The sequence below is a fragment of the Pelodiscus sinensis genome, chromosome 1, assembly GCF_049634645.1.
Source record: "Pelodiscus sinensis isolate JC-2024 chromosome 1, ASM4963464v1, whole genome shotgun sequence".
Lineage (NCBI taxonomy): Eukaryota > Metazoa > Chordata > Testudines > Trionychidae > Pelodiscus > Pelodiscus sinensis.
Genome location: NC_134711.1, coordinates 224,968,916 through 224,980,000, shown reverse-complemented (window position 1 = coordinate 224,980,000; position 11,085 = coordinate 224,968,916).

The following is an 11,085-nucleotide window of genomic DNA, read 5'->3' as shown; positions in this document are numbered from 1 at the left end:
AAGGAGAACAATGTTTCTCCTTCCTCCTTGTGACAACCATTTAGATACCTCAAAATTGCTATCATGTCCCCTCTCAGTCTTCTCTTTTCCAAACTAAACAAGCCCAGTTCCTTCAGCCTTGCCTCATGGCTCATGTTTTCTAGACTGCTAGAAATAAGCATTATTCCTAATGAATAAGCGGGAGTTGTTATTTCAAAGTAAACTGCCCATTATTTCAAAATAACAGGCTTGGTAGTATGGATGCTCCACTTGTGGATGCTTTAGGGGAGTTATTTTGAAATAACTTCCTAGTGTAGACCAGGGCCCAGACTGCTACTTACCACAGAAAGTAAGGTGGGGAACTGGGAAACTTAGCACCAAGAGTTTGGGGCGTGGGGATAGGATCAGAGAAGGTCTCTTTCATACTGGAAAGACTTTGAATCAGATTTTTTTTCCCCTTTTTGCTCCTGGATGAGAGAGTCTGCTGGATTCTGCACCCAGTGATGGCTATCAAAAGCCAGGGATGACTGAGCAGTGGATTTCGCTTTCCATGCAGGCACAGGCAAAGGCTCATCCCTCAGCCCGGCTGTAGTGAGCAGGGCACGTGTACAACAGCAGCATGAGGGAACAATGTGTTTCCATTGCTGGGATTGCCAAAGGAGGGAATGGGGAACTAGAGCACATTCAGTTAGCCATGTGAAGAAAATCAGTCAGCTGACTAGCCTGGCAGCTTTGTGTCCAGGCCCTGGTGAGGGTGAATTACAAACACTTGATTAAGCTATTGTATCATTTTGCCATTCTCAAATGGACATCAAAATGTCATGTTGTAATAATTCATTACATGTGGCACAGATATTGAAGTGATGTTCAAAGTATGATGTAAAATTATGTGAGTTGTGTAGCAATGCAGCTGATTGGCCTTTTTTGTCAAGCACTATTTCAAAGCGCTCTCTCTCAAAAATCAAAGCACGATGGTACAATAATCAATACTCACTGTATTACATTCGTTCAAAGCCAATGATTACTGGATGAAACCATGTCTTGCTCTCCACAGGTCTTATTTGTTGTGAAAGAATTTTGATGGTTTTTCCCAGGCACTGCAATAGGGTAGCATTAGCCAAGAGCTCACAGAAGTCCATAAATTGTGAATCACATCCCAGGAGAATAGGGCTGGTAAAATGAACCCAGGAAAATTCTGGCAGTTGGAATACTGTAATACAAATAATAGCAACCCAAAGGATTCTCTTGAACCTTCTTGACATCAGATGGCTTTCTACATGCTCCATCCAGGAGAAGACCTTATTACTCTCTCTTCCACAATGACACACCAGTCAACTCTCCTAGAGTCAGGATCCAGTCATACTGCTGTGGTACAGAAAATACTATTCCATTAAAAAAAAAAAAAAGACCAGGTAAGTAAAGATTAGCTAGACCTGCTAGTCATAATGGTAAAAAGTAATCTAGATAGTGCTAACATTGCTTCGACTGTTGTGTTAGTATTAGAGCTCAATGGGTCAAATATTTCTTTAATTTTCTTTCTGTATATGGAAATTAGATACAGTGCTTCAACTGCCAGGCCCAATGCGCTCTAGTCCTTAATGGGTCCCAAAGAATAGTCCAGCAACCACCTCCAGTTATTCTCCATGCGCCCCTCCCCCCCCCGCCCAGGCACGCTCCACTAATTGCCCTCCCAACTGCCACAGAACGTCTCCTTCCTCTTAACGCATCGCAGGTGGCACTGTTGGCATCTGACAGTTGCTGCTTCCCCCGTGAAATACCAAGCCAAATGTTTTTCCACAAAGGAACGGTGTTCAGCGGGAGTTAAGGCTGAGAGCACGTTTCAGTTAACTTCTCTGAGACAGTCTGGTTTGTTCAAGACTCGTGTTTTTTCTTTCCGCTCCTGCCTGAAGCTCAGACTGTGTTCAGAGACAGATTTTTCTTTCTCTCCGGGGTCTGGTGAGGTAAGGATCTAAGAGGACATTGGCTAGCCCTCTGTGGAGCTGTCTCACAATCCCAAGCTTATGCCCATGTAAGAAAAAAAAAAAAATCCCTCTCCCCACTTGGAGACCTTGTGATCCCCATCCCCAGTCCTGGAGCCTTGAGCCAGAGGGCGGGGACATTTACGCACCCGGGGGCGGGGGCGGCCCCCCCCCCATAGCCGCGCCCGGGGCCGGTGCCCCTCCCCCCGCAAGTGCCGCGCGCCCGGGGCCAGCGCCCCCTCCAAGCGCCGCGCGCCCAGAGCGCTGGCGGCCAATCAGCGGTGCTCCCAGGGCCGGCGCTCACCGTGCGCCCAGGGCTGGCTCTGGCACCATGCATGCGCCATGTGCCCGGGGCCAAGCCAGCCCCGAGCACTTGGCTGGCACACACAAATGCGCCCGCGGGCACCGTGTTGGGGACCACTGTCCTAGAGGTCTATGTTTTGTGCTTGCTGGGCTAAAAGTGTCTATTCTTGGGTCAGACGCACCTTTTCACAGCTGCTCTCCCCTGGCTGCATTCTGTATTTTACCAGCCAGAGAAAAGTCCTCCTTCCCTCTGTCAGCTGGATCATTTGTATTTTCACAGACAACTATATCTTCACTATATTTTGCATCCTGCCATAAAAAGTCATAGTTAATTTCCATACACATATCAGTACTGGTGTCTTGTCAAAATGGGACTTGGTTTGGGGACCCTTGCTCTGTCCCTGAGAAGTCATCTGTTTGGGTGTGTCCAGACTACATCCCTCTTTTGACAGAGGGATGTAAATTAGATACTTCTAATTGCAAATGAAGAAATTGCAAATGAAGCTGGGATTTGAATTTCCCACGCTTCATTTGCATAAAAGGCGCTTTTTCGAAAAAGCGCTATTTTGAAAGTGAAACCTCAGTCTAGACGCGGTTCTTTCGAAAATAGAAGCCTTTTTTGAAACATCCTGTAAACTTCTTTTGAAATAGCACTTTTTTAAAGGAGCACCATGACACGATTATGCAAATGAAGCGCAGGAAATTCAAATCCCAGCTTCATTTGCAATTTCGAAGTGTCTAATTTACATCCCTCTGTCAAAAGAGGGATGTAGTCTAGATCTAGACACAGCCTCAGATTGCTCCCCTCCAGAAATCTCAGAGGGGTAGCCGTGTTAGCTTTCTCAGTGATCAGTGCTACACCTCCCTCCCTTCCTGAGGTGATACAGCCTTCAGGTGCAGTGCAGGAGCCAGTCTCAACCTCCTCCACACTTAGAAACATGCTTCCCCTTGCTGCAGAAAAATCGGAATCTCATTCCTTCAGCACATTACCTTTTTCCTCAGGAGTTCTAGGGGAATATTCCTTCTTGCTGTGGGCAAGCACCTTAACAATCTGAGCTATGCCTTGAAAAAATCATTTTCAAGAAACATGTCCACCAAGAGGGGCCCTATCACTCCAGCAGTCAAAACACTCTCCAAATCTTCCCACAGCACATGAATTCTAGCTGGTATCAGGAATCTGGTTTTATCCCCCCACCTCATCTAAAATATCAGTAATTTGAGCTGGTAATATGTTGGCATCTGGGGCCACACTCTGCTTAACCACAGAAATTGGAGCCCTGTATCTTTCCATCCTAAGCAGTCCCTGCCATTAACCCTGATAACCCTACTGTATTATCTGCAATCTAATTCTACAAGAGGCTAATCTCTCAAAACCAGTATGACAGGCACTTGAGGGCTTTTTGTGCTTAGGAGAGCAGAATTAACATGGGCTATTTGCTTCCTGCTTCCACCCAGAATAGGCCATTTATTTCTCAGGTGATCAGTGAAATTACATTGATAATGTGTTTTGGGTTCTCCTATTTTTATGGGAGATTTTGGATGAGGATTAGGGGGAACATTTTGTGGAGGAGAGTGCCCAGCCTCCAAGCCACCCACCTTTTTCCCATGGATAAAATGGGATCACTGTTTCCCACCAGGTTTATACTCCTAGGCTATCTCTACACTACGAGTTTTCTCGGCAAAAAAATATACAAAAACAAGTAGTGTGGACATTTTCTTTTTGCACAAAACCCCCTTTTCCCCTCATTCATTTTTCCATCAAATCTTTCATCTTGTCCACATATTCCCCATTACTCACACCAGCACCCCTCTTAAGATTTCTCCATTACTATCTATATGTTTCAGGGGTAATCTGAAAAAGTTTCAAAATTGTTTCTCTGAATTTACAGTAATTCAAAGAATCCTGAATTGGCAGCACATTGAATATATTCAGAACTTTAGCTTTGCAGCCAAAGTGGGGATATTCTTTGTCATCAGGAATCTTATGAATCATATGCATTCTCTCAAAGGTAGTAAACTATCTTGCAATATCATCTATTTTTTGTATGCAGGACACAATTTTTCCCATTTGTTGGTTTTGGAGTCGTGGGAATCAGTGATGTGGGGAAGTGGGAGGGTAAGTGTGGTTCTGCTTGTCTGCCATATCTAGTTAGTTCTATTGTGCTCAAGTCAATAGCCTTCTGCTTTCAGTTTTAGGGCTTACTGATGTACTTGCTTCTGGGTCTCAGCTGTGTAGGCTTGCAGTTCTAGGAATTGCTGATGTGTTAACCTGCAGCTTTCTCTTTCTTTTATTGCCAGTTCTTTTAACTCCAAAATTAGTTGATGTTTTTCTTCTTCTTCTGCAGTCTGATGTTGGCACATCTCTAGTTTTGCAACTGCATCATTATCGCCCACCTTCTGCTTTTTCTATTTATACTTCCTTTTCCAGAAATAAGTGATCAGAAAATCACAAACTGGTAACTTTCTCTTTGACTGTTTTCCACCACTACACTTTGGCTATGTCTACACTGGTACCCTTTTCCGGAAATGCTTAAAACGGAACAGTTTTCCGTTATAAGTATTTCCGGAAAAAGCACGTCTACATTGGCAGGATGCTTTTCCGGAAAAGCACTTTTTCCGGAAAAGCGTCCGCGGCCAATGTAGACGCGCTTTTCCGGAAAAAAGCCCCGATCGTCATTTTCGCGATTGGGGCTTTTTTGCGGAAAAGACTACTGTGCTGTCTGCACTGGCCCTTTTCTGGAATAGTTTTTCCGGAAAAGGACTTTTGCCCGAACGGGAGCAGCATAGTTTTTCCAGAAAAACACTGACAATTTTACAGTAGATCGTCATTGCTTTTCCGGAAAAGCAAGTGGCCAGTGTAGACAGCTGGCAAGTTATTCAGGAAAAGCGGCTGCTTTTCCAGAATAAGTGGCCCAGTGTAGACACAGCCTTTAGGTCTCTACACCAGTGTTTTAAGTGCAAATCTAACTCAGAACAACCAGCTGTGCATTTCACCCTGATCACTGCACCACTGTGATACCTACTAGGTGCAAATTAGATTGTGGGACCACTGAGTCCTCTGTCCCACCAACGTGGGATATTCCTCTCACACTGTTATGCTATTGTTAAATTACAATTCTGTCACAGGCACTGCACTTGCACAGCCGTCCACAGGCACAGATACACTCTTCTGAGTTACATGAAACGTCTCCCTGCCACTCATGAACTATGAGTAGGGAGACTCCAGCCAGTTCTCCTCAGCTCCCCAGTCTTACACTGGTCAGAAGCCTGATCAGTGTAGGCTCATTAAGAATGCCATACCCTCTATGTGGAGAGGACACAGAGTACCTTTGTAAAGTGAGCTGAGATTTCCTAAGCACTTTCAAGAAAACACACCATTTAGGGTAAAATATAAAACAGGCTTAGTAATTACAGAAAATAAATACTTTAAGTGATTATAAGTAGCAAGCACAGAGATCAGTTGGTTATTTAAGAAATAAAAAGAAATGTGCCGTCTAAGATCTAGAAACTGAGCAGGGTTTGAATCAAGCCCATGTCTCACCCTGACAGATGGTACAAACAGGTGTCGCATCCTCATTACGCAGACTGGAATTGCCTTCCAGCCCAGGACCATCCTTCTCTAGCTCAAAGTCTTTGCCCTTCAGACATTTCTTTCAGATGTTGAGCTGGGTGGGGATGGGAAAGAAAGATCAAGTGATGCTGTCACCAGAGCTGGCCTTAGGCCGATTCGTCCAATTCCCCCGAATTGGGCCCCGCGCTGAAAGGACCCCCGTGGCTTGAACCCGGAAGTATGCCAGGTACGCTGCGGGAGGGGACGTCGGCCTCGGAGGAGGAGTGAGCGGTTGCCCGTACCGCAGGAGGTGTGAGTTGAGTGCAGGGTTTCCCTGCACCATGGAGAGATGGGGGTGGGAGTGTGTTAGCTACTGGGGCTTTGTGGGGGAGGTAGCTAGGGATTTTTTGTGTGCCGTTGGTTTTTTTTTTTTTTGTTCAACCAAAAACATTTCTGGCCCGCCCCTCCTGCTGTTGCAACTTTTGTGTGCGTTTTTTCTTTTGCTCCATCAGAATTGCTGCGGGGCCCTGTTGAAATTGTTCGGATTGGGCCCTGCACCTCCTAAAGCCGGTCCTGGCTGTCACTTCCCTTTTATATTTTCTTGCAGCTTGCTGGAAAGATCTTTTGCTGTGACACGGGAATCAGGCAGTCTCCATTGGTCAAGCAGTCTACAGTCTATCCATGCTCTCTCAGAGGAGTTTCTGGAATGGCCCTTGTGAGTGTAGAGTCCTTTTAATGAGCCATCAGTAAGTCTGGCTGGTCTGTTGTTGTAACTGAAAGGTTGGCTGTGAGCATCACCCACCCTTACAACAGATTTCAGTAACACTCACATAGCAAAACATTAACTTCTCATATAATGATAGGACGTACAGTCCAACAGGAAATTAGTGACCAAGCCACTATCAGATTAATATTGCACAAGACATACTTTGTATGAAACATATCATAACTATACGACAGTGGTGAACATGGCAGTGCTAGGGTGCTCCTTTCAGGCATGGAGTGTCATATATACCTGAAACAAGCATTGTAAACCCCAGAAATTCACTGTTATTTCTGTTTGGATGCCTTAACATTGCATTTCTACACTCCATAGCAGTGGTTTTCAAACTACAGGTTGCAACCCAGATCTGGGTCTTGGAATGTCAGGCACTGGGTCTCATTGCTGCAGGGGGATCAGGTGACCAGTGGGGGTGTGAAGGCAGGCTACTAACCTATCCTGGCACTGCAGACTGTGCTACTGCCGCAGAAGGAGCCAGCAACAGGATCAGCCTCTAAGGAAGCAGTTCCCAACCTTTTCCAGATGGGGACCCATTTTGACAATTCAGGAAGACTTGGTGATCCAAGGCAATTCAAAAACGGGGGGATGAGAAAGGGCAAAGCCACCTGGGGAGACACTTGGTGACCCTTTTGAAATGTAATGGAGACCTAGATTTGGATCCCGACCCATAGGTTGGGAAACCCTGTCCTAAGGGGAGAAGGCTTTGTGCCCTGCCCCTGCCCTGAGCACTAGCTCTGCATTCCCATTGGCTGGGAACCTGCTACTTCTGGCTGCTTCTAGGGCACATCATGGTCTGTGGTGCCAGGAGAACCTGGAAGCCTGCCACTCAAAGTAAGCCCCCCCTGCTTCAGCCTTGACCCCCCCCATGATGTGTAAAAGGGAAGTCAAATCCCCCGGAGCCATTGATTCCCCTATGAGGGGCACGTACAATATACATACATTGCTAATGCTTAGATATATTTGCTATTTGTATAGGAGTAAGACATGACAAAGGTCAAGGCCTGTCGCAAGTAATAACACCTAATAAGGAGACGATGGGAAGTGAAACCAGTCTTCTGTTAAGTAGAGATATGGATATATTCCACATGCTTTAAACTTGTGACAGGCTCAAGCAGGAAAGAAAAAAGGGAAGTATGGCTCGCCCATTGTTCAGCAAAAGTGAATAAATGTAACACAGCTGTAACCGCAAAGTCAGCAAGTAGGCACTGTATTTAACCTCATTTGGAAAATTAACCTGACCTATAAGAATGCTAAATGTCAAAAATGAAGTAACCTATCATGTTAAGGCACCTAAACCAGGAAGGATGTTAACCCTATAAGACCCCTTGCTTACCGAAGCTGGGGGTCGGCTCTGCTTTGAACATTGAGTTCCTTAGCCGTACCTTGGTTGCAACCAATAAACTTGAGTTGGACCCAGCCTGAAAGTGTGACTCTCTTCTTGGGGTAAATCAGACTAGCCTCCAAGGGGACGAAACCAGCAATTTATGCAACACCCTTCCCAAACCAGAGCCCTCTCCTATACTCCAAAGTTTTCATCCTCAGCCCCACCCCAGAGCCCACACTCAAGTCAAATTATGTTGGGTCATAGGCATCAACACATTTCTTCAACTGGGACATGAGAATAAAAGTTTGAAAACCCCTGCTTTATAGCAAGGAAGAAAGGACCATCAATCCTAAACTTTTTTTTAAACTATCAATTGCACCACACCTTTAAAAGAGTTGCTTCTTTGCCACTTTCACTTAGCTAGACAGTACCTAGATGAGATCGTTCAGGACAAAAGTCTCACACAGCAGTGTAATGTATTAAGGAACCCACTTTTAATGGCTTTTAACTCAGATTTACTTGCATATTTTTGGAAAATCCATTCCGAATTCTAAGAGTAAGTGCTGCAATGCAGAGGAAAAGGAAGTGTATTCTTCACACACAATCAAATGTTTGAATCCCTGCTCTAAATGCAAAATTCATCAGCTTTAACTATGAAGTTTGCCTACATAACTAACAAAACAAACATTTCACTCAGATACAGACATAAATCATCCATGTGGCCATCAGCGCACACATTAATTTCCAGATAGCTCCCTGACTTTATTTACCCAACTCTATAACTTCCTGTTCCCGAATGCTTCAAAAACTCAGCAACTTCTCCTCAGTTCCTGATTGTCCAGTATTTCTAATTTCACTATTAATCTTTTTTAACAAAGACATTTTTTGCAACCAAAGCCAGAAATTTTGAAGACATCCTGGACTTTTTTCTCCCACAGATTCCTTATCAGTAAATCTGCTTATTGTTATCTCTAAAGTATGACCAGAATTCATCCTTACTTTGACCTTTACTGTGTTGAAATACTTATTCATAGTTTAATCGCTTGCTCATTTTTTTCCCTGTTATTGCTTCTTTTTATGGTCCTGCTAAATCATAGGGCCACTTGGTGATCTCAGTCAGAGCAATTTAAATAAGAGTAACTCCACTGAAATCACCAGTGTCATTCTAGAGAAGAGAATTAAATTTGAAAGTGTCCATACTGCTGTGGCCAGATTTGCTTTAGCATGAAGGAACCTCTCTATTTTTAATGCAATCATCACAGTAAGTTTCTGAGAGTCAGAAAACTCTCTTCTCACCCCTCCTCCATCACCTTGCCTTCCTAGGAAGTTGCTGACTCAAATTTAACTTTGTTTCCTGATATTTAAAACTCTCCATGGACTCTGCATCATCTTGTGTCTCTGACTTTATAACCCTCTGCTCACCCATCAAGCCTGCCATTGGAGCGGGATGGGAGGGAGTGGGGAGTGCAGGGGGGACACGTGCCCAGGGCCTGAGTGATTTCAAAGGGCTCTGCTGTGCAGGAGAGATTCACATGCCTCTTGGCTGAGTAGCAAAGGCAGCAGGTGCCTCTCCCCACCTCCCGGACATTTCTCCATCCTACTGCAGGTCAGTGCCCCTTCATATCCTTCTACTAGCTGTGCAGAGCAGGTGGAAGGGGTCCTGATTTCAGGGTGTTCTCCTGCACCTGTTCCCATCTATGTAGAGCAGGGGAGAGGGACACAGGAAGATCTCTCTCAGGAGGATTGGGGTCCAAACTCTTTCATTCTACTCCAAATAAGTGTGACTGACTGCCTTTCTTAAAGAGACAGGGCACTGTTTCTGAGACTTCCCCAGCAGCCAACTCAGTTTCTCTCTGTCTCTCTCAGGGTACATCTACACTGCACTACTATTTTGGGATACAGGCGGTATCCCAAAATAGCTACCTCGCATCAACAGAAGCTACCCATTATTTTGAAATAATGGGAGTGCTATTTTGCCATCTCACTATTTTGACGTCCCTCTAAACCTCATTCCACGAAGAATAAGGGACATATTGGAATAGCAATTTATTTCAAAGTAAGTGCTGTGTAGACAGCACCAAATTTCAACTAACTTGAAATAAGCTATGCAATCTCCATAGCTCAAATTGCATAACTTATTTTGAGCTCTGAGTGCAGTTGATCTCCCCTGTGCCTACAAGCAGACAGCAGACTCCAATATCCTGGACAGGCAGGGTAGGTTTGGTAAGCCCCAGAATGAGATAAGTAGTTATACCACTGTCTGCGCCGCTCTTCTGGGAGCAAAGAATCTAGGGGAGAAAGGACTTGGGGAGTGGGAACCAGGAGAGCTATCCCATTCAAATGCAGTCAGACTGCCTCAGTTGTGCATCAGGGTGGCTCCTGTTTATGCACAGGAAAGAAACAAAAAACCTAAAACAAACCAACCACATAAAAATCCCTCACTGATGTGGCCCCCAAATGAGAAGCACCTCACCCATCAATGTTCTCTTCACACTCCAGCCCCATGGGATGGAGGATACTGATGCTCAGGGCTTCCACCCAGGGTTTTTTATAATGGAGATTGCCTATTTCCTAAAATTGGAAGGGACCTTGAAAGGTCATCAAGTCCAGTTCCCTGCTTTCACAGCAGGACTAAGTACCAACTCCTGACAAATTTTTGCCCTAACTCCCTAAATGGCCTCCTTAAGAATTGAACTCATAACCCTGGGTTTAACAGGCCAATGCTCAAACCACTGAGCTATCCCTCCCCCAATACAGCAATAGATCTTTCCAGCAAGCTGCAAGAAAATGTAAAAGGGAAGTGACAGCCAGTACCAGCTTTAGGAGGTGCAGGGCCCAATTCGAACAATTTCAACAGGGCAATTTCGCAGCAATTTTGTTGAATAAACTCTTCTGAGAACTTGGGGCGAGTTGATTTTGTGCCCCCAGGATGGGGCCAAAAATGAAGGGTTCAGTGTGTGGAAGGAGCAAGCTGGGAGTGCCGGGTCTAGTTGGGAGGTTGGGTGCAGGAGGGGATATAGGATTGGTGAAGCTCCTGTTTCACAATTGGGCACAAGTGGCTCTGCTGCCATGCACTTAGGGCATTGGACTATCACTTTAAATGATAACCTACATCCTAATTGTAAAAATTGGAGATGCAAAGAGAAATTAGGTCACCTAGTGCTTCTCC